Source organism: Mirounga angustirostris, unplaced genomic scaffold (genome assembly GCF_029215605.1).
Source record: "Mirounga angustirostris isolate CCGP_5_RB_7025 unplaced genomic scaffold, mMirAng1.0.hap1 SCAF_1, whole genome shotgun sequence".
Taxonomy (NCBI): domain Eukaryota; kingdom Metazoa; phylum Chordata; class Mammalia; order Carnivora; family Phocidae; genus Mirounga; species Mirounga angustirostris.
Window position 1 is genome coordinate 50,288,418 of NW_026991709.1, and position 23,050 is coordinate 50,311,467.

Here is a 23,050-nt window from a genome sequence, read left to right on the forward strand (position 1 = left end):
TTTTCACACCCTATACATCCAATTTTATTTTTAGCTGATGTGTTTGCATAATGTTCATAGAAAAGAGTTGAGCAATAAGATGAAATTTGAACAACTTCCACCTACAAATTTACAGATGGAGTCAGCCCCACTTCTGCTCCCCTACTAATGCATAGGAGTGCTCTTTCTACATTATTCATTTCTAATCCATCTCTCCCCATCACAGTCTTAACTCTCATTCCATTTTACAACCTTTCAGAGCTCACTCTATCTGCTACTTCCTCTTTTTCTTACACATAACTTCTTCCTTCTCTGCATTAAAATTGAAAGGAAAATATGTATTAATAATCAGTGTTTTCGGTCTACATTCTCCCCCACTTCATGCTCAGGAACAAAACTCATTCCATTTTATATCCAACATTAGTAGCCCATTGAACACAGAATAAATGTCTTCCTAGACACAAAAAGATTAAATGACCTCAGTAAAACAAGTGGGGGGGATAAATACAGAAGTATTTACTTGTCTATGGATGAGTAAAGAAAAGAAAAACTTGGGGAAAAAGGTCCAGGGGGGAGGTTGAGGGCCAGATTTTGGTGTACACATGTTGCACCAGACTATAGCTTCATGACTATGGATTAATTTGGGACAAAGTTGTTTTAGTTATGAGACTGCAATGACATTTCAGACAGACACCATGGGGGCAATACTGAATTTGGAATTACAGTTTTTGAAAAAAATCTGAATTGGACATTTCGTTAAGAAAACAAGACTTCAGTGACATTTTTATTTCATAAAACCTAGGGAGTTTAAAAATATCTTTTCCATTTGCAAAATAAGTACCTTTTTTAATTAAAAGTATATAGCACTGAAATCAATGTCAGAACTGCCAAAGTTATTTTAATAATGCCATTCTACACTCCCAGTATAGATTGAATACTCAGAAATAAGTGATTAATTGTGGTACTTTAATCAAGAAAGCCTTAAAACTAGGGAAAGGGATACCACTACCAGAAATATTTATGACTTTATTTCATAAGCTCCTATTTTTGTTTTTGGATGCAATAACCTCTCATCTGAGAATATTAACTGAAATTTTGTAGCAGTTCTCTTCTGTTCTCTATCTTTTTTACTTCATTGACATAAGATTAAGCAAAAGAGGTAACACCTTACCAATATTTATGTTTTTTCCCCCTCTTTATATCCAACCACTATTAAAGACTTGTTTTAAGACTAATGAGAAGATGGTTTCCTATCCAATCTTAGGTAAGATTCTAGTATTTCCCATAGGTAATGATTTTCAAAGTTACAATACAAACTCTGTTTCTAGGAATATTATAAAGGAAAAAAGGCAACAGCTTATTACTGCATACCAATTGTTTTCTAAAATCAATAATGGCATTTAGATTTTATATTTGAATTTTTCTGGTTCTGACTTCTCTCTGACATTGTTTTCATCAATTAGAAGGTACATGCATTTATGTACATATGTATACATACATACATACTCTTTCTAAAAGACTGAGCCCAAACAAACAATTATAGCTTTTTTCCTATTGAAGTTTATGTATTATTAAATATTTGGTAGTTTTACTTTCAAATTTCATTGTAATTCAGCTAACAGTGACTGAATGATTTCTATTAATCATATATTGGTAATGTAACAAGAGGGATAAAGCTGAATTATTGGACATGTCTTTTCTGGGAGATAGAAATACCAAAGAGAGATATGCAAATAACCAACCAATGTGAGTAAAGTGATACACCACAAAATAGGTATATGTATAAAGTGCTGGAAGGGGACAAATTAATTATGTGATGTAATTAGAGAAAGTATATAGCCATCAAGGTGTAAATTATATAAAAAAGGAAAGAGATGGAAGAGCAAATTATCAAGAACTTATTGCATGAACAAGACTCAAAATATGTTGTTCCTTTTGTCTTTGAAATTTAAAAAATGTATCACAATAAAATTCCCAAGATTGCTTTAAATTCAAAACAGGACAGATAGGGCAGTAGAACTTCCAAAGCCTCTAAAATAAGCCCATGTGGGTCTGTCATTCATATAAATATCATTCATCACCTACACTGTGATGGAACAAACTTTCTGAACACCTATAAAGAAATACAAAGTGTTATTGACTTCATGCTAAAAGGAAAACATGTCATTATGGAGGTATTTTATGTAGCATTTCATCATATGACTACGGAGAATAATTTGCTAAAAACCATGGCTAAATGTATGTGTACAAAGAGACACAGACACTTATTTCTGTGTTGGGAGGGGATGCTGAGACATAAGGCATTATCTGTTGCTCTTTGACACAGGGAATTTGAGAACTTGACTTATATTATTAAAGAGAAAGTATCTTCATGGGAATACAATTGTGTTGAAGAATAATAATTAAGCATAAATATATAACTTGCCCAAATTATTCTCTCAGGAGTTCACCACTTCATTCAACATGCAACATGTCATCTTGAAATTTGAGTGGACTTCTTAACTCCAGGAAGGTGTACCTTCTTTGACTTTAATTGGAATATGCTTTCCTAACTACTCTTCCACCAAACTAACCATAACCTTTTTGGTAAAAAATGCATGTTTTAAAATAAAAATAAGCCTTAAAGTAAAACTTAAGGAAGTGAATTCATTAACTACATATTATCACCAAGTTTATATCTATTGCAGCAGCAAAGAAAGTAGAAAGTGCAATTGTTACAGGAGAAAATGCAACTGAAAACTTATCTGAGATCTTGTTCAAACCAGCAAGATCACTCTTAAAAAGAAATACAAACCTATAAACGTCTATCCACACTTATAAAACAAGCCTACCTCAGTCAGATGCCAGGTGATGTTTCACAGAGTAACAGAGATGGATACAAAACAGTCAAGGTTTGTTTTTTTGTTTTTCCCCCGTAAGATTTTCTTTATTTGAGAGAGAGTGTGTGTGTACATGAGCAGAGGTGGGGATAGGGGCAGGAGAGGGAGAAGCAGACTCCCCACTGAATGATGAAGCTGGGATCAGTCCCAGGACCCTGAGATCATGACCTGAGCTGAAGTCAGATGTTTAACTGACTGAGTCACCCAGGCACCCCAAAAACAGTCAAGGTTCATGTGCCTTTTGCACTTAGCATTCTTTACCTTAGTTACCCACTCTATCCCTTTCCTTGATAGTACAATTCAGTATAACTGGTTTCAACCTTGACTAACTCCAAATGGGTAAAAATATAAAACCTGATATATTCAATAACATACACAGTAGAGTTCTGTGAGTTGGGGCAATTAACTATTCCCACTTTTGTAACTGAACTATTAGAGGAATCTCTAGGATAGAACTTACCTTTTCCATCTTTAATTAAAATATTTATTCTCTAGGAATCGAGGCAAGAGAGACTAAGGATTAATAAATTACTATATTATTTAGAAAAAAAAACATTCTTCCTTTCCTTTCCAAAAATATGCTTCCTACCTACTACACCTATGGGGAACACTAATTGTAATTCCTCTTTCTCTTGTCTCTTTAGGTTACTTGAAAATGATTGATTATTCTACTTGGTTCCCCTGTTCCAAATTAAAGCTCAGCTTGAAAGGATTAATTAAATATACCAACCACATTACCTCCATGTAATAGACATTTGTCATTCTTTCTGGCTGCCTGTCATGACTGAATATTTTTTCATATATTTGAGAATTCTTCCAAAGAAAAATATAAAAATTTGCCTTTCCTTACAGAGCACATAGATTCGGCCTAGGTTCCACAAATCAGAATCAATGTGTGCAGTTTTTTTTTTTTTTTTTTTTTTTAATGAAAGAGAGAACATGAGAGGGGGGAGGGTCAGAGGGAGAAGCAGACTCCCTGCCGAGCAGGGAGCCCGATGCAGGACTGGATCCCGGGACTCCAGGATCCTGACCTGAGCCAAAGGCAGTCGCTTAACCAACTGAGCCACCCAGGCGCCCCTCAATGTGTGCAGTTTTAATCTGAAAATTGGTCATGTGGAGAAGTAAGCGCAGCACATAGAATTCATGATTACGTCCTGAGTGGCTGCAATGATGCTCCGTTTTCGAGGGCAATTCGGCAGAAGTTCCAGCAATGGCGCCCAGTGGCGGCAGACACAGGGCAAGCCGTGGTGTCTGTGCCCGGGACTGGCTGGGGTCAGTATGTTGCCACTGGAACAGTCTTGTGGTATCATTTTCTTGAAGCTGCTGACTATCAGTCATTAAAGGTTGGTATTCAAGCATTCCTTAAGACTCTGTGAGTTTCTTGGGGAAACCTCCGGGTTGCTGGAGGGGAGGGGGGGTGGGGAGATGGGGTAACTGGGTGATGGGCATTAGGGAGGGCAGGGGATGGGATGAGCACTGGGTGTTACATGCAACTGATGATCACTGAACTCTACATCTGAAAGTAATGATGTACTATATGTTGGCTAATTGAATTTAAATTAAAAAAAGATTCTATGAGCTTCTAATAGCAATTGATAAATTCATATCCTCTTGAAACTATTTAAAGGATATTTTTGTTCTTTGAAAACAAAAACCCTGATTCGTATACTTCAATACGAAATTTAAAGCATATAAAATAATTCATTGCTTCAGGTTATTTGAAATAAGTGATAGAGAACTTAGATTTATGAGGACAGAGAACAGATACAATTTGAAAGCAGAGTACCCCTGCCCACAGATATAGGAAATGAATAATATTTTTCCTGTTGTTCTGTGAGAGAAAATATTTTTCTCATAATTCTACACTTTATGGCACTTTCATTTTATACTCTGGAATTTATTATAGTTCATGTATGCAAGGAAAAAGATGATCTCCATTGGAAATGTGGTTAATGTACAATTTTAGGTTGCGGCTTTTTGTGAAAAGATGTCACCTTGGGGTGCCTGGGTGGCTCAGTCATCAAGCGTCTGCCTTCGGCTCAGGTCATGATCCCAGAGTCCTGGGATCGAGCCCCGCATTGGGCTCCCTGCTCAGCCGGGGTGCTTACTTCTCCCTTTCCCACTCCCCATGCTTGTGTTCCCTCTCTAGCTGTGTCTCTCTGTCAAATAAATAAATAAAATCTTAAAAAATAAAAAAGATGTCACCTTGCTCTATACTAGCACACCTTTAATCTTTGGGAGAAATATCTGAGATGCTGATGACTCTCTAATTTTTGGCTTATCAAGATTTTCCGTAACTTTCCAAGTGGGCTGTGAGCTTTTGCTTATATGGTTGTTTTGTTTGTGTTTGTTTTTCATTTTTTGTTTGTTTTCTAAAAATATAATGATATGGTCAGCTTATTTTGTAAAGACTTTTAAAAGAAAACAATATAGGGACAATATCCTGAGCCATTGTTAACTATATATATATATATATATATATATATATATATAACTGTATATATATAATAGCATAAAAGAAGTATCTTGTTTCAGCAGAAAAAAAATTGTTAGAAAAGTTGACAGAATAAGATTTCTGCTATGAAAGGAGATTTAAGATCACCTTCACACCATGGTTTAAAGAGCAATGTTGATTCCAGGTAGAGAATACAATAACAGAGAGCACAGATATCTTGGTCTTGAGTTAGAAGAGAGATGCAATGTTAAGCAGAAATCCAAGTGATTAACAAGCCAATTTTAATACTTCTTGGGGACCAGCAATTAGAATCTCTAAAATGGGAAGCAGACAACCTAGAGCAGATGGTATGGGTAAAGAGTGAGGTGAGACATGACCAGAGGATCTTGACCAGGAATTCAGAGTGTGGACTACAAGCGCTCAGTCTACCATGGTCAATACCAATTCTGGCAGGGTACCTGAAGATGGAGATTAGAAGCTAGTATGTTTATCTCATACAAATTTTCCCTATATTCACGTGTAAGTTGTTTATAGCTATTTATCTATCTATCTGTGAAACGAAAATCCTCCCTCTCTATTTTAAACATGACACTTTGCCTCGATTAAACAATTAGAGTAAGTATCTCTCACCTGAGGCTGCTTCCCTTCTGTGAAACAGAAGATATGTAAAATCTCAGTACATTATTATCCTTCATGCATCCAAATAGTTTTATTGGAATATGGAATACAAAGCCAATTTGATAATTGCAAAATTAAAGAGCATAAGAAAGACATAAACTCAAGTGTCCTATCATAAAGAATTCCATTTCATATGCAGTTATTACATTACTGCTGTAGGCTGAATTTTGTCCCCCCAGTTTCCTGTGTTGAAGCCCTAAACCCCAATACCTCAAAATGTGACTTAGTTAGATACAGAGAATTTAACGAGGTGATTAAGTTAAAAGGAAGCCTTTCAGGTATGTCTTAATTCAATCTAACGTGTGTCCTTATAAGAAAAGGAAATTTAGATATACAGAGAGACACCAGGGATAAGTTTTATCCACAGAAAGGAGAGATCATGTGAGGACACAGTGGGAAAGCAGTCATCTGCAAACCAAGGAGTGAGGCCTTAGAGAAAATCAAATCTGCTGACACCTTGATCTTGGAGTTCTAGCTTCCAGAACTGTGAGAAAAATAAATTTCAGTTGCTTGCCACTCAGTCTGTGGTATTTTGTTATGGCAGCCCTAGCAAACCACTATTGGGTATATGTTGGTGATGCACATTAAAGCAATCTATGAATAGTACACGGCATTCAATGAATATGACTCACTTCAGCCTATCATTGTCCATCTCTAACATCTGCTAACAATTGGTACATACTAATTTTCTATAAACCTTGAAGTTTTGCATGAATGCAAAAAGCCATATCAAAAGGAAGAGCTAAAATATAAATACATTTTGTGTATGCCCATGTTGAAATGTCTACTATCTAGTTTTCTAATTAAAGGCACATTGACTATGCATTCTCCTTGAATGTCTGCTCACAGCAAGGTGTCTTTGCAAGATTTCTCTGTGTGTTTGTACATTGAGAATTAAATTTAAAAAGGATATTGCTTATACTATCACAATCTCTAACATTATAGACTATGTTCTCAGCTATGAAATATTCTTTATGACTGAAGAGTCTTTACTTTGGACAGTGTGCGGTAGAACAACTGAATGTTAAAACAACTCCATTTGATGCTTACTGAAGGGTTTCTCTTATAATTACTGACACTTACTGACATTATTTACCAACTCCCATCTCAGAAAATACCTATAGAGAAGTGATGGCAAGCTTATAAGTAGGACTATAGCTTTGCCTGCTTCACAAAAAAGAAAGAGATTAGCAGTCCTAGATATAGTGGATCTACTGAAAAATTTTGGTGGCCATGCTCATCAGTTTTGAGAAAAATGGTTTAATGAAGACTGGTATGGTGACAGCTTTTCCCAATCCTCACTCTACCCAGACATTGAACATGCAGTTCTACTTTCGGGAAATTTCCCTAATGTATTGTATTCTGAATTCCAAAATGTTTGTGAGCCTTAATTTAGCAATCCCTATAGCCCAGAGCATAACACATAGTCTTCGGTGTGTGTGTTTGTATAGGTATATGTATATATGTGTATATATGTACATATTAATGTATGATAAAATGTTTTGAAAAATTGTGCATCATCTGAATGATCACTTAAATATTTATGTATTATAATATGAGCAACTCAATCAATTGTATATAGCTTAGTTTAGGTCTGGATACTGAATAAAACTATGGTCAAGTGAATCAAATGGTTCATTATGGGCTCAATCATGCTGCAAAAGTGAATTGTAAAACTGAATTCTCATTTGGATATATTACCAAAATTTATTACTAACAAATTGCTTACCATAACTTAATTCACTGACAGCAATATATTATTTCATTTTCACATTAAAATGTGAGATGAAAATACTGAAACTGTAATTCTAATTGTATTACCAGGTACCTATATTAAATTGAGAATTAATCATGCATTTTAAACAGAAGATACTCCATACAAATTTTACATACCATTTGAATGATAGGCTCATGTAAGTAGCCTATTTATGAATTTTTGTGAACTTTTAATGCAATGCAGGGAGTCCCCCATACTACTCTTCACACACTTTAGCCCTCTAATTTGGGGACGGTGAGGAAAAATTCTTACCACTAACTGCTAGTGACAGCTTCAGCTGGAATTTTCTCTCTCTCTCAATACCCTGATTATACTTGTGGGAATCTTTGAAGACATTCTTCCTGTTCTTGGACACATTTTTTAAGGTAAATTCTGAAATTCAACCAAATGTTTTACTTTTGTTTGACTCTTCAGAGTTTTTCAGAAAACTGGGGAAAGAAAAATGCAAAAAAAAAAAGTGTCTATGGATTGTTATATGATTTGATGACTATGACAATGTGTTTTATTTGATATTTCCTGAATGCTGAAACTTAAAGCTTAATACATCTGTTCATTTACTCAAGAAATACATGGAATGCCTTATCTTTTCTTGGTAATAAGCTACTGTATGTTTTATGTAAAGATTAATGTGACCTAGTCCCTAATTACATTGAACTTATAATAGACTATGGATGTATAATTATTTGACTCCAAAATAATTATTGAGTACCTATTCAGAAACAAATACTCTTCTATGTTTTATGGTGTTATTGAATGTAGTAAAAGCTACAAAATAAATGTTCTCAGATAGGTAGGGGCCTCCTCGGTAGAGAAGATGTACACATATACTACTAGGATTCCAGACAATAGATAATTAAGTAACAAATTCAGTGGTAGAGACTCTAGGTATGGGCTCTAGGACATGAGTACTGAACAAATACATTTTGTTGGATTAATTAATGAATGCTGTCAGGTTTCCTACACCTCAATGTTGGCTTAAATCCCCAAATTGATTTCTAAAGATTCTCTTAAATATGAAAAGGAAGCTAGGATTGGTAAAGAAGAATTTGAATATAAATTGTATAGTGACCTCTCTCCTATGCATTCCCATAAGGTAATGAGGTGTCTTCCTTAAGTTTTTCCCTATATATCAGCATTCTTTAATGATGCTCCCATACAATCCCAACTTCTATAACCACATAAGGCACAATCCACTAACAAGATTTCATACACAGGTTAATAAAGTTCCTAGACTTGCTCCTGCTAAGGAAGAAAAATAAAATGAAGAGGAGGAGGAGGAGCAAAAACAGAAGAGAAGGAAAATAAAAGAAGAGAGAAGGAAATTGTGGTGAAGGAGAGGAAATTGAAAGAAAAGGAAATGAGAAGAAATCAGAGAAAAAGAAGAAGGAAAAGGAGAGAAAAAATAACTTTAATTTGTATAGATATTAACTACTATACTAATTTGTCCTGTGTCTTAGAATCCTATGCTTGTTTTCTGGTTTACCAGATTAAATCTGTATCATTTTCCAGCTACTCATTGGGTGAAGATAGGATCCAAACTGCTTTTCATGATCTATGTCCTTAATGATCTAGATTCTACAACCTCTCTAATTTCTTCATAGATCACTATTGTCCTTGATTATTGTGCAGTAGCCATTAAATTCATTCAGTTATTTGCTTCTATCATTTTTTCTATTCCTTCCCATTCTCTTTTGTGTGTGTGTGAGGGGGGGGCACAGAGGGAGAGAGAGAGAGAATCTTAAGTTAGGTTTCATGCCAGTGCAGAACCCAACACAGGGCTCCATCTCACAACCCTGAGATCATGACCTAAGCTGAAATCAAGAGTGAGAGGCTTAACTGACTGAGCCATCCAGGCACCCCTCTACTCCTTCACATTCTTGATTATATTTGATCTTTTGACATTTTCCCCACTGATTCTTTGAATAGCTGATACCATGTATGCCACATTCCTGATAGGCTCTCAGTGTCATTATTATATAAAGCAGCTCTTCATCTGTCCATTGTGGTACTATGTTTGTATTATCTATTATATTTTATAAATTAATTTTGTTTGTTTCTTTACCTTTATTTAGATTCTATTCCTGAAATGCCAAAAATGAAGCAGGAGCAATGTATATATTACTGATCATCAACTACCTAATGCTGTGGATATGTACTGCTTATAAAGTAAGCGCTCAAGGGAACAGTTTTTAAATAATGGAAATGGTGGATACATTAATTATATAAATTTTAAGAAGTGTATCTGCTTTTTTTTCTTACACTCCTATGGTTCCAATCCTCCTATTATCTTGATAGCTCTCTGAGATTTCCAAATTTTTATTTATCTGGAATTATGCTCTCTGGCCACACTTTCATTCCAAGATTTGTTTTGATTCTTTTGGTCATTTTGGTCTCATTTCACCATAAAATTTAAAGTATGGTTGTACTTTAACAACCTTTATTATTAGTTCATGTTCTGATAACATAGCAGGCCTTTTCTAGTTACCTGAATAACAACCAATTCCTTCTTTCCTGTTGGTAGAATTAGTTTGTTCACTAATATGACTTAAGAGTAAAAATCTAATAGTCAAATTTCATAGCTCCATTCTTCTTAGCAGTGACTGACAATAAAAAGAGGTATGTAAAAAGAAACACTCTCTTCTACAGGACTTTTGGTGCATAGTATTGCATATGTCATTGTTTTATTAATTTTTTTGAGAGAGAGAGAATGAGCAAGCATGAGTGAGGGGAGGGGCAGAGGGACAAGCAGATTCTCTGCCGAGCAGGGACCGGGATGCGGGGCTGGATCCCAAGACCCTGAGATTATGATCTGAGCCCAAGGCAGACGCTTAACTGACTGAGCCACCTAGGTGCCCTATCATTGCTTTTTCTATAATGTTCTACCTATAATATCAAGCCAGTGTAGGAAGAAGAGCCTCAAGAATGGCCAACAGCCAAATTGGGAAATTGGAGCTCTTATGTACTGTGCTATGAGACCCCTCTCCTGTTCTGTTACTTATAGCCAAAAGCCTCTTAAAGAGACAGATGATAGACAACAACAAAACAAAATAATACTATCTTATATTAAAATATATATACCTCCTCATTACTTATGCTTAAACATAGCATAATGAATATTCTTAAGTCCTTTCTACTTGATACCTTCAGAGGCTTTTGTTGGGTAATAGTTCTTTTTATACTAATTATAAATGTCTTCTGATAGCAAAGTGTGTTTGTTTATTCTTTCTGACCATAATTTGATTTCTTCACTTCAGTTGAACATCCTTTCAATTTGTTGGCTTTAAATATATACACACAAGTTTATAATTAGTAGCAGTTCATTTATAAGTTTCTCCTATGGTTTATTTTGTTTGTTTGTTTGTTTTATACCTTTATTTGACAATCAGCAAATAGTTATCATCCACATTAACTGTCTTTAGATTTTTGAAAGGGGTGACAGGTACATAGGCAACCAACATGTAGAGCTTGTTTGGTGATCTTCATCCTCATTATGTTTTCTGGACAACCACACATGGATACAACATGGAACATTCCTTATTCCTTTGGCCCAGACAGTTTTGTTGAGCCTGGTGTCAATGTGCACATTTGAGTTCTCATCTCCTTCATGGCAAATTTCCGGGTCTCTTTGAGGGCCCAAGAGGCACACTTCTTGAAACCCATTCCATGGATGTGCTTGTGAATGTTGATGGTGTATTCTCTGGTCACTACTTCGTTGATGGCAGAATGGCCCTTATTCTCGCCACCCTTCTTCGCAGGAGCCATTCTGCTGGACCCTGATTGGAAAAGTCTCCTATGGTTCAAAATAGCAGTGCTTGTACATTTCATTTTCATGACTCATAAGAGGTTTCTTTTGCTTATTTTTTCATTTATGGCAATATTTTAAATGACTGACTTTCCCAGAAATCTAATCCTATGATAGAAACTTTGTATTTAGTATGCAATATAAGATGCAGATGGAGCCTACCAAGGACTAAGGAAGAATATAGGCTAATTCAAAGATTTTTAAAAATATTTTATTTTTTTATTTTACAGAGAAAGACACAGTGAGAGAAGGACCACAAGCAAGGGGAGTGGGAGAGGGAGAAGCAGGCTTCCTGCCAAGGAGGAAGCCAGATGTGGGGTTTGATCCCAGGATCCTGGGATCATGACTTGAGCTGAAGGCAGATGCTTAATGACTGAGCCACTCAGGTGCCCCTAATTCAAAGATTTTTAAAATATCTTTGGTCAATGTTCTAAATATCTCTAGGCATTCAGGCTCCTATTAATATTCCCCATTCTTATGGTAGTCCTTGTAAACTTCAGCTACTCAGACTTCCATTTCGGTAATCATATGACTTGAATCCATTTGTTTAGCATCCTCTTAATGATTCATAGAAAATAGTCTTTGTTCATAAGCAAATAATAAATATATGTACACCAAGCACATGCATCATCTTTTTAGTTACTAAATGAATCCAAAAATTTCTTTAGATTCCTCCTTTTTAACAAATTTTTATTTATTTATTTAATTTGTTAAAAGATTTTGTTTATTTATTTGACAGAGAGAGACAGCAAGAGAGGGAAAACAAGCAGGAAGCAGGGGGAGTAGGAGAGGGAGACGCAGGCTCCCTGCTCAGCAGAGAGCCCCACATGGGGCTCCATCCCAGGACCCTGAGATCATGACCTGAGCTGAAGGCAGATGCTTAACGACTGAGCCACCCAGGCTACCCTTAACAAATTTTTATTATTAAATATCTGTTCTGTATTTGTACTGCAGTAAAATCTTTTGTCCATTTTTTAGTATCTCACACTTCATTGATAATTACCATCCTCATTGTTTGACCTAATGATGTTACATTACTTCTGAAGTTATACTAAAATATTTATTGCAAATAGAAAATAAAAACATTTCCATTTTTAGCAGCCACTTTAAGTAGAGTAGGTAAGGGTCTCTTTGCTATTAATCACATTTACTTAAAGGCATGAGCAAAGTGATGAATTAGAAAAACAGGGTAAACCCATATAAACTCCAGCTTTATAACCTAGTGTTGTCTCTTGTGGTCATAGCTCTGACCACCACTTGAAATATAAACACATGCACCCATAGAGGTAAATCTCTCTGGAGTTGTCTATCTAGTTAGTCTTAAATTATCTTCCAAGGCTTATTCTTTTAGCTAAAATTCCAAATTTCAGTAGAGTTTGGTCACAGAGCCCTAACTGTGCAAAAACATAAAAGTTTTTCTCTACTGCTCCACAACATGTTACAATCTTCTACTGTAACTGCAGATTTTTTTAAATTTCTTTCCCTATGTTGTCAATTTTTGATTCAGGTGAGCTTCTATTATATATATATATTTTTTTTTTCCTTGTATCACTCTATGTCCCTCTTTATCTCTTTTCTGATGAGTTTGTTGTTTTTTTTTTGGAAGCCTTGTTTATCTGTATTTTACAAGTCATTCCAGACGTATGTTTTCTGTTTGCATTCTGTATCTTTTTCTATTCCTTTACTTTTGATTCATCATTGTCTTATATTTAAGTTGTGTCTTTTTCTATATAGTAATTCCTATTCAATCTGTGCTGTAGTATGAATGTTGGATTTTACCTTGGACATTTTGAATGTTATGTTGCTTTTTAACTGGAGTAGTTGACAATTACTATTTAGTAATATTTAGTAATATTTAGTAATATGTTAATTACTGACATGGTTCAATTATTTATCATTTGTTTTCTGATTGTTCTCTCTTATTTTATTTCTCAGTTCCATCTTTTCTGACATCTTCTGGTTTATTTGAATAATGTTAAATTACATATTGGTTTATGGCCTCTAGTTACTCCAGGCATTACAATATACATATCAAACTTTCCCAGTCTGCTTCTTATGCTATTGCTATTAAAATATGAAAGGTTTGCAACCATGTAGATTCTTTCCTCCTCCCTACAACTTCTATGTATAGTTATGCTATTTGTTACATATGCATACATTGTATACCTCACCTCAAGATTTTATATGTGCGTATATGTATCACTTAAATAGAAAAATATCAGCTGTTTAGTATTTCTCTAGTTATGGTCTCTAATTCCTATTGATCCATGTTTCTCTCTGGTATTATCTCCTTGTAGGCCAAAGAACTTCCTTTAGAAGTACTTGGAGAGCAGGTCTTCTGTTTGTGAAATCTTTCAGTTTTTATCATCATTTGAAAATATCTTTATTTTTGCCTTCATCCTGAAAGATATTTTCTCAGGATATAGCATTTTAGTTGGAAAGCTGTTTTCCATTAAAATTTTAAAGATTTGTTACTATCAGTGGTCTCCATATATTTGATGCACGATCTGAAGTGATTTGAATCGTCCTGTATATGATGTGTTATTTTCACTAGACGACTTTTTCTCAAGTTTTGAAACTCAGCAGTTTTATTTGTGCTATGTCTGTATGTGTGTGTATATGCATGTGTATTTCTTGATTTTGTTTCTAAAGTTCCTCCACTTTGGAGTTCACTGAATTTCTTGAATCTCTAAGTATACGTTTCTCAACCAAATTTGGTAAATTTTGGCCATTATTGCTTCTATTTTTTTTCTGTTCTAATAACTTTCTCTTCTCTCTCTGATACTTCATTAGCATTAATGGTAGTTCTTTTGATGTTATCACTAGGTCTTTGAGGCTTTATTCACTTTTTTTTAAACTGTTCTCTTTCCCTTTTTCAGACTGAATACATTCTATTGATCTATGTTCAAGTTCAGTAATTCTTTTCACTTTCATCTCCATTCTGTTTTTCAGTCCAACAAGTGACTTTTTAAAACTTTTACATATTTATTTTTTATTCTAACATTTCCATTTTCTTCTTCTTTTTTTTTAAAGATTTTATTTATTTATTTGACAGAGAAAGTGAGAGAGCCAGAGAGCACAAGCGGGGTTGGGGGGAGAAGGCAGAAGGAGAGGGAGAAGCAGACTCCCTACTGAACAGGGAGCGGGATTACAAGGCTCAATTCCAGGACACTGGGATCATGCCCTGAGCCGAAGGCAGAAGCTTAACTGACTGAGTCACACAGGTGCCCCTACATTTTTTTCTTATTTAGTTTCTATTTCTATTCTGAGAACTTCTTTTATTAATTTAGTGAAGAATATTTATAATAGCCACTTTAAATTTTGTCTGATAATTACACTGTCTAGATTTACTCAGGTTCAGCAACTGATTGTGTTTCCCTTAAGTGTTGGTCAGATATCTGTAGCTCTTTGTGTGTTGGGTATTTTGGATCATACCCTGTAAGTTTTGTTTTGAATGTTGTGTTGGGCAGAGCCTCTCCTCAGGAGAATGTTAGGTGTTTGTTTTGTTTTGTTGTGTGTTTTATTGGGCAATCATCTGTGTTAGTTTCAGGAAATAAGCACTGGCAATACAATTTCTAGTTCATTTTTCAAAGCTTATGCTTCTTTGGATTTGTCCCATGCACACACCAGTCAGAGATTAATCTGAGACCTGGGCCATGGCTAAATGTGTAGTTCTCAAAGACTTTATGTTGCTTGCCTTTTTGTTGTTGTTGTTCTGTATATGAGCCCATGAGTGAACTCAAACTTGTTCTTATTCATACATGGAATTAGGGTACCCACTTTCTCTGTTTCCTCTCCAGGAGTCTCTCCACAGTCTTCAGCTTAAACAAGCCCCATTTACTATTTATTTTCTTCAGAAAAATGAGGTTTCTGACTATTGTGGGCTGAACTGTTTCTTTCCACAAAAATATGTTAAAGTCCTAACCCCAGGTACTTGTTAATTGACCTTATTTGGAAATAGGGTCCTTGTAGATGTGATAAATATCTAAGTTAGATGATTTCCTATTGGAGTCAGGTGGGCTCTTAATCCAATATGACTGGAGGGGCACCTGGGTGGCCCAGTAGGTTAAGCGTCTGCCTTCGGCTCAGGTAATGATCCCAGGGTCCTGGGATCAAACCCTGCACCGGGCTCCCTGCTCAGCAGGGAGTCTGCTTTTCCCTCTGCCCCTCTCCCCTGCTCATGCTTCCCCTCATTTCTCTCTCCCAAATAAATAAATAAAATCTTTTAAAAAAATTCAATATGACTGGAATCTTTTTTTTTTTAATCTTTATAAGAAGAGAAGACACACAGAGACATACACAGAGATGAGAATGTCATGTCTCTGAAGACAGAGATTCATAGGAAGAAGATGGCCATGTGATGATGGAGACAGAGATTGGAGTGATGTATCTACAAGCAATGAAACACCAAAGATTGCCTGCAAATACCAGAAACTAGAAGAGGCAATAAATAAATAAATACATAAACAAAATTAAAAATTAAAAAAGATTCTTCCATACAGGCTTAGAGGAAATGTGAACCTACAAACACGTTGATTTTGGAACTCTGGCTTTCAAAGCTGTGAGACAAATTTCAATTGTTTTAAGCCACCTAATTTGTGGTACTTTTTTATGGCATCCCTGGGATGCCTGGGAAACTCATACGTTATGTTTTCCTCTCTTACAATACTGTTCTGCCAGGTAGCTCTGCAATAGCTGCCTATACTTTGGGGAGACCTAAGAGAGGAAAGAGAAAAAAAAATAAACTGGTAAAATCGTCTTTGAATGGATCACATTTCCAACTTTGGAAACCCCTTTACAGTCTTCCTATTTTGCTTATTTTTTAGAGTCCTTAGCTGGTTCATTAGTATGCAACAGGCTTACACCAACATATGGATCAAGGACTGACTCATCTTTAACTTGTAATTTCTAGAATTAAATCCTTTATTCTATCCTGTTTATTTTAGGTTTTACTCCAAAATCATAGCTATTTCTATTATATATTTTAATCTAAAATTCGATAGGATTACCTCCTTTAGTTTTCTCCAGTTCATTAAAAAATATGGAAAAGGGCAAGAACAAAGATTTGTAAAATGTCATTAAAAATAAATCCTCCTCCTAGTTAGATGTCAATCTTAATTAACCTTTGGTGTCAAAGCCATGAGCAAATGAACTGATTAACTTGTGCCTCCGCTAGCCCACATCAAGAATCTCATAAGATATTTATCGGGGAATTTTTCTAAATTCAACACACAACATATTTGTGAGTTTGTGTGCTCTACAAATAATTCTATGGCACACAAACATAAAAAAGAAAAATGTTAGTGTAGTGTAATTTGCACTTATTACAGTTATTTCTGTATTTTTGATACAATGTATTTCAATGAAAAATGAAGCATAGTTTTCTATGGTTAAGTATATTTGGGACATTCTGGGCTATAAAACAAAAAAAAAAGATGACTTTTACAAATTGCAGGCATTCTGTGAGCCTTTTTTATGTTAATATAAATAATACATATGCAAGAAAAAAATAGTCCAGGCTGAATTTTACAAACGTTTTGGACCAAGGAATTCTTTTTAAGAGAATATTCATTAATATTTAGAAAAAAATTAGTGTTCTTTGAAATATGTTTCAGAATTACTCATATTACTCCATGTTAGCACCTAATGATACCTGTTTCCTCTTATTTTTTCTTTATCAGCTTTTATTTTTTTTCCTTAGTGTTCATACACTAAAATTTAAGGATAAATATTTGAATTGGCAATATAGTACTTGATATCAGGTATTATGTCATTTCCAAACTACTTTTTTTTTTTAATTGTAGAGCATTTGGCAAAAGCCAATCATGTGGTACCATTGCAGTTCATAAATGCAAAGATTGTGATTGATGGTTCCTCTAGTTCATTTTATAGCCCTCATCCCCTACCAGTTCCTATCTGTCACGTGTATGGGTTGGAAACATTATCTCTTTGGAAACAACTCTGATATCTCATGACTTTTTCAATTACATTTGGCTTTATTTCACTCTTATTTAGGTTGTAATTATACTTTCCACATAACAGATTGTTTTATTATTACACCATTTTCCCCAACTAACCAATTATTCTTTTTGTTTTCCTTAGAATCTCATTGCTCAAACTATTTTTCTTTTATTGTCCTTTCACTTATTCTCCTTATAGATGTCACTTTCTAGAATTTATATCATTTATTCATATTAACATTTTTATACACGATCTTTTAAAATCAGAGGTAATCAATTAGTTTCATATGCAGGCATAATGATTCCATTAAATCCTAATTTACTGATGTTATTTACCTTTGTATTGTCAGAATTGTTTTTTTACTGATTAACATAGCCTTTGGACTTCTCTTTTGAAATCACTAATCAATAAAATGCACTCTTATTTATTTACTTTTTAAACATAAATATTTTGTGACTTGCATTCTTTTTTTTAATGTGGATAACTTTATTTATTTTTTTATTTAAATTCAATTAGCCAACATATAGTACATCATTAGTTTCAGATGTAGAGTTCAGTAATTCATCAATTGCATATAACACCCAGTGCTCATCACATCACATGCCCTCCTTAATGCCCATCACCCAGTTACCCCATCCACTCACCCACCTCCCCTCCAGCAACCCTCAGTTTGTTTCCTTTAGTTAAGAGTCTCTCATGGTTTCTCTTCCTGTCTGATTTCTTCCTATTCAGTTTTCTCTCTTTTCCCCTATGATCCTCTGTGCTGTTCTTATACTCCACATATGATAATTTTCTTTATCTAATGTTCTTATACTCCACATATGATAATGCTCTTATACTCCATATATGATAATTTCTTGGCTATTGTGGACACTGCTCCTATAAACATTGGGGTATAGGTGCCCCTTCAGATCAGTACATTTGTATCTTTGGGGTAAATACCTAGTAGTACAATTGCTGGGCATAGTGTAACTCTATTTTTAACTTCTTGAGGAACCTCCATACTATTTTGTATGGAACCAGAAAAGACCCCAAATAGCCAGAGGAATGTTGAAAAAGAAAACCAAAGCTGGTGGCATCTCAATTCCGATTTCAAGTTCTATTTCAAAGCTGTAATCATCAAGACAGTATGGTACTGGCACAAAAACAGACACACAGATCAATGGAACAAAATAGAGAACCCAGAAATGGACCTTCAACTCTATAGGCAACTAATCTTTGACAAAGCAGGGGAGAATATCCAGTGGAAAAAAGACAGTCTCTTCAACAAACGGTGTTGGGAAAACGAGAGAGCCACATGTAGAAGAAAGAAATTGGATCATTTTCTTACACTATACACAAAGATAAACTCAAAATGGATGAAAGACCTAAATGTGAGACAGGAATCTATCAAAATCCTAGAAGAGAACACAGGCAGGAACTTCTTCGACCTCAGCTGCAGCAACCTCTTGCTAGTCATGTCTCCAAAGGCAAGGAAAACAAAGGCAAAAATGAACTATTGGGACTTCATCAAGATGAAAAGCTTTTGCACAGCAAAGGAAACAGTCAACAAAACCAAAAGGCGACCTATGGAATGGGAGAAGATATTTGTAAATGACATATGAGATAAAGGGTTAGTATCCAAGATCTATAAAGAACTTATCCAACTCAACACCTAAAAAACATATTATCCAGTGAGTTGCATTCCTAAAAACTAGGGTATTGTTTTAAATGCTTGGTGCCTGGATTGCTTAAATAAAAATATTTTTATTAATTATTAAAAATTCCAGATTGACCCTAGGCCTACTGAACTAAATTCTCTAAGGGAGAGAGAGAATCTTATGTTTGAATTTTTAACAAGCATTTAGGTGCTAACTATTGAGAACCATTAGGCAAGGATTACACTTTGTTTCTTCATTTGGTTTGTTTCCTCTGCTATTATGACCAGTAATATTAAATCATGGCTTCCTTCTATTTAATTTATTTCTTTTAAAAAATAATACAAGTCCTTTATTTCAGTCTTATGTACTACCTAACAGTGTCTGTGAAATTGTTCTAAAATAGTGTTCGACTTCATTTATTAAAATGTTATTTTCCTTTGTCAGTTAACCATCCATTCTGTACTCACATACTGTCATTGCTTGGATTCCCAAAGCATTTTTTAAAATTCTTATGACCCTCACATTGTACCAATGTTTGTTCATTTATGTATTATCTTCTATACTATTCTGTCACATTAGGTTAAAAATTCCTTAAGGATGGGATCTATGTCTTTAGAAGCTCATTTTAGAATGCTGGCAGCAAGTAACACAATATTTTTACATAGGAGATGTTCAATATATTTGATTAATTGAGTCAAATTGGCCTTCTTGCCTGATAATTTCTTCTCATTATTACAAAGAGCTTGCTTCACCAGTGTTTTAATGTCTCATTTGCATTCATCCATCTTACTGACTCTTCTGATCTTATTTTGTAGATATATATATATTTTTTTCTCCTTGATTCTCCAGATGCATGCTATCCTTTGCCAGAATATTCTCTATCATTTTTATATTATGAACTCTATGAAACTGCTGCATGATACATAACTTATTATTTTATTCACTATTAAAATGCATGCCTGAAAATATTGTCAATAGTGCCTCAAAAATTTTTTCTGTGCTACTCAATTCAGAAAATACTGAACTGAATAAAGTTGAAATGAATTTTTTACTGGAGAACTTCCCAGGTCCTTCAAAGTATTAATCAATAAATGACTATAGTGTTTAGTCTTTCAAATTTATTTAACCCAGGAAAAATAAAATAAATGAAATTAAGTGAATAAAAAGAGAATTTATATCTATCTGTAGATATAGATAGATAGATAGACATACAAATATAGTTAGATAGATACATCCCAGAACAGTATTACCTTAATTACATATTGATAGTACTAGTAACTTAGAAAATTAGTACTTAGTAAATTAATAAATTGCTTTTGGAGGATGTATTAGAAAAAAAAAACAATATCCTTAAAATATTTGCTTAGAGAACACAGGTTCTTAATTATAAAACAAAAACAAACATAAAAATCAGAAAACAAACAAAAGCTTCCCAGGAGATTCAGGGGCCTACATTATAGTCATAACTTCTGCAAAATTCATTCAACAGATATTTATGGATAATTATTTTAAGCCTCTACCCAAAAACTTTTCATTGGTAATGAAAAATAAATTCATTTTTTGTCAATTCTTCCCAGGATCAACAAATTATACCTATCAATCATAAATTATTTCACATCATAGGATAAACCACTGCAACTAATTACATTAACCAGAACCAAAACTAACATTGAATTAATATTTTTTCTCCGCATTGTCAGGACTAGAAAAATATTTTTTTTTTAAAAAAGTGTATAGGCCTAAACTTCTAACACAATGCTAAATTAATATTGAACATGCAATAGATGCTTGCTTGATTCTTACTCAAATATGGTCAAAAAACCATAGAACTGCCCTGCATTTAATTTTCATATAGAGTTTACAAACTCCCTAGTTAACCATATGCATAGTTTTATGATTTCACAATTATAGAAAGCAAGTTATTATCAGAACTTAAGAAAGCATTTAATTTCTGTCACTAGACATATGTCTTCATTTGTGTCCAATTATTCTGTGGTCTTCAGTTAGTCCCTTGGCCAAGGGTCCTCATCTTCCTTCCCACTGAAGGATCCAATCAATCTTAAACTATTCATTTTTTTTCCTATCTCCCTCTCTTTTTTTCTTTTCTTTTTTTTTCTTTCTTTCTTTTTTTTTTTAATTTTTAGCAAGGAGTTTAGTTTTATTTTCTCTGGGCATTTGCAAAACACTTAGAACCAAATTAAAAAAAAAAATAAAATCTCCTGTGAAAAAAATTACACTTAAAAAAAAAAAAAAGCCTGAGGGGATTAGTGCCTTAGCTCCAGGGAGGAACAGCACTCTGACTGGTCCACAGTATTCCCCTCTCTTATCCATCCACACCACCTCCTTCATGGAGAAATTCCCAGTCTGCTAGAAGCCTTTCATTATAACTTGTTATTGCCTCTTGGCATTGTTAGTGCACAATTAACTAGGAGTTAAATTAAGAGCTGATGATGAAATTAAGCAAAATGTTACAAATATTAGGCTCCCTGGTTAGGAATATTGTTAAAAATAAAGCTGAATCCTTGGAGCAACAGGAACATTTGGCAGCCAATTCCAAGACTTAAGAACTTAAGAGTTCAATCAAAAACTAATGATGTAATGTATGGTGATTAACATAACATAATAAAATAAAAATAAATAAATAAAATAACTTAAGAGTTCTATTGTTATATAAAGATGGTATAGTTCTCAGCAAATTTGATCTCAAAAGAAATGCTGTTCTGAGACGTCTTCCTTACTTTATTAAGAGTTTGACTAAAAGGCAGAGTTTGATTATAATTTTTGCCATATATTTCCTTTTTAGGTAAAAAAAAAGTGTATTGTAACATGTCAACTTAAGTTTAGAAAGTACAATTTATAACAGTGTTTTCAATATAGGATTTCCATGAAATTTCTTTCATATAATCCTATAGAACTTCTACAAAAAACAAATAGCATTAACCCAATTTAATATCCTTTAGAGTCTGGTAGAATCTGAAACCTAGTTTTACTCAATCCTTCCATACAATGTTATAACACAAAAAAATTATACATTCTTTATAAGATGAATAATATGTAAAAATTCAAATTAAACCAATCCTTTCACTAGATGAAATTAAATTGGTCTTTGAAATAATTCACTCATTCCTCACTCTAAATCCATAGATAAAATATGACAACAATTTTTACATATACAATTACTCACGTTACTATTCATTTTTTATTGTATTCCTTAGATATTTATAGTCCCCATTTTGCTCTGGACAACTCAAATATGATGCTTTGTTCAATGAATCAATTCAATTTTTTTCTCCACATAGACCAACTAAGTAACAGTCAACACAATAAATTTTAGAAAATACAGAAGCTACAGAATTAATCAGTTGAATAGTAAAAACAGTTGAAGTATTAATGCATGTAGATAAAACTTCTTCAATTTGTCTAAGTCGACTGAGTTTCTCTTTTACTCTGCCAAGTGTTTTCTTCTGATATTTTCTCTCTGAATTCTGAACACATCTATATTTGCCTTTACTCATGCCAGTTCTTCAATTACCTTTCATGCCGCCCTTAAGGGCACATAACAACTAAGCACATAACAACAAAAAAATTATCATATTTGTTTAGTAATAGCTGCAATTAATGGTGCATAGATTATTTAGAGAGCCTCCATAAATAACAGATCCAATAAAAAACATATTTATAAGGAGTAATCATTATATTTTCTCCTCTGGAAAAGGGTGGGAGTTAAATAATTGAACAAAAGAATAATAAGTATCTCTATAAAGCATGAGGGAAACATGCATTCTCCTTCCTTGGAGAGAAATGAGTCTGGCATGATCTTTTTTTCATAAGGTGTCTTCTCTTTGGGTTGGACCCATAATACCAAGCCTATAAATTCAT

The 23,050-nt window shown here is 34.1% G+C and overlaps 1 pseudogene; it reads right to left on the reverse strand.

Moving 5' to 3' along the window:
* Positions 1-11,139: 11,139 nt before the first annotated feature.
* LOC123834770 (large ribosomal subunit protein eL31-like) lies at positions 11,140-11,530 on the reverse strand (annotated as a pseudogene).
* Between the last annotated feature and the right edge of the window lie 11,520 nt (positions 11,531-23,050).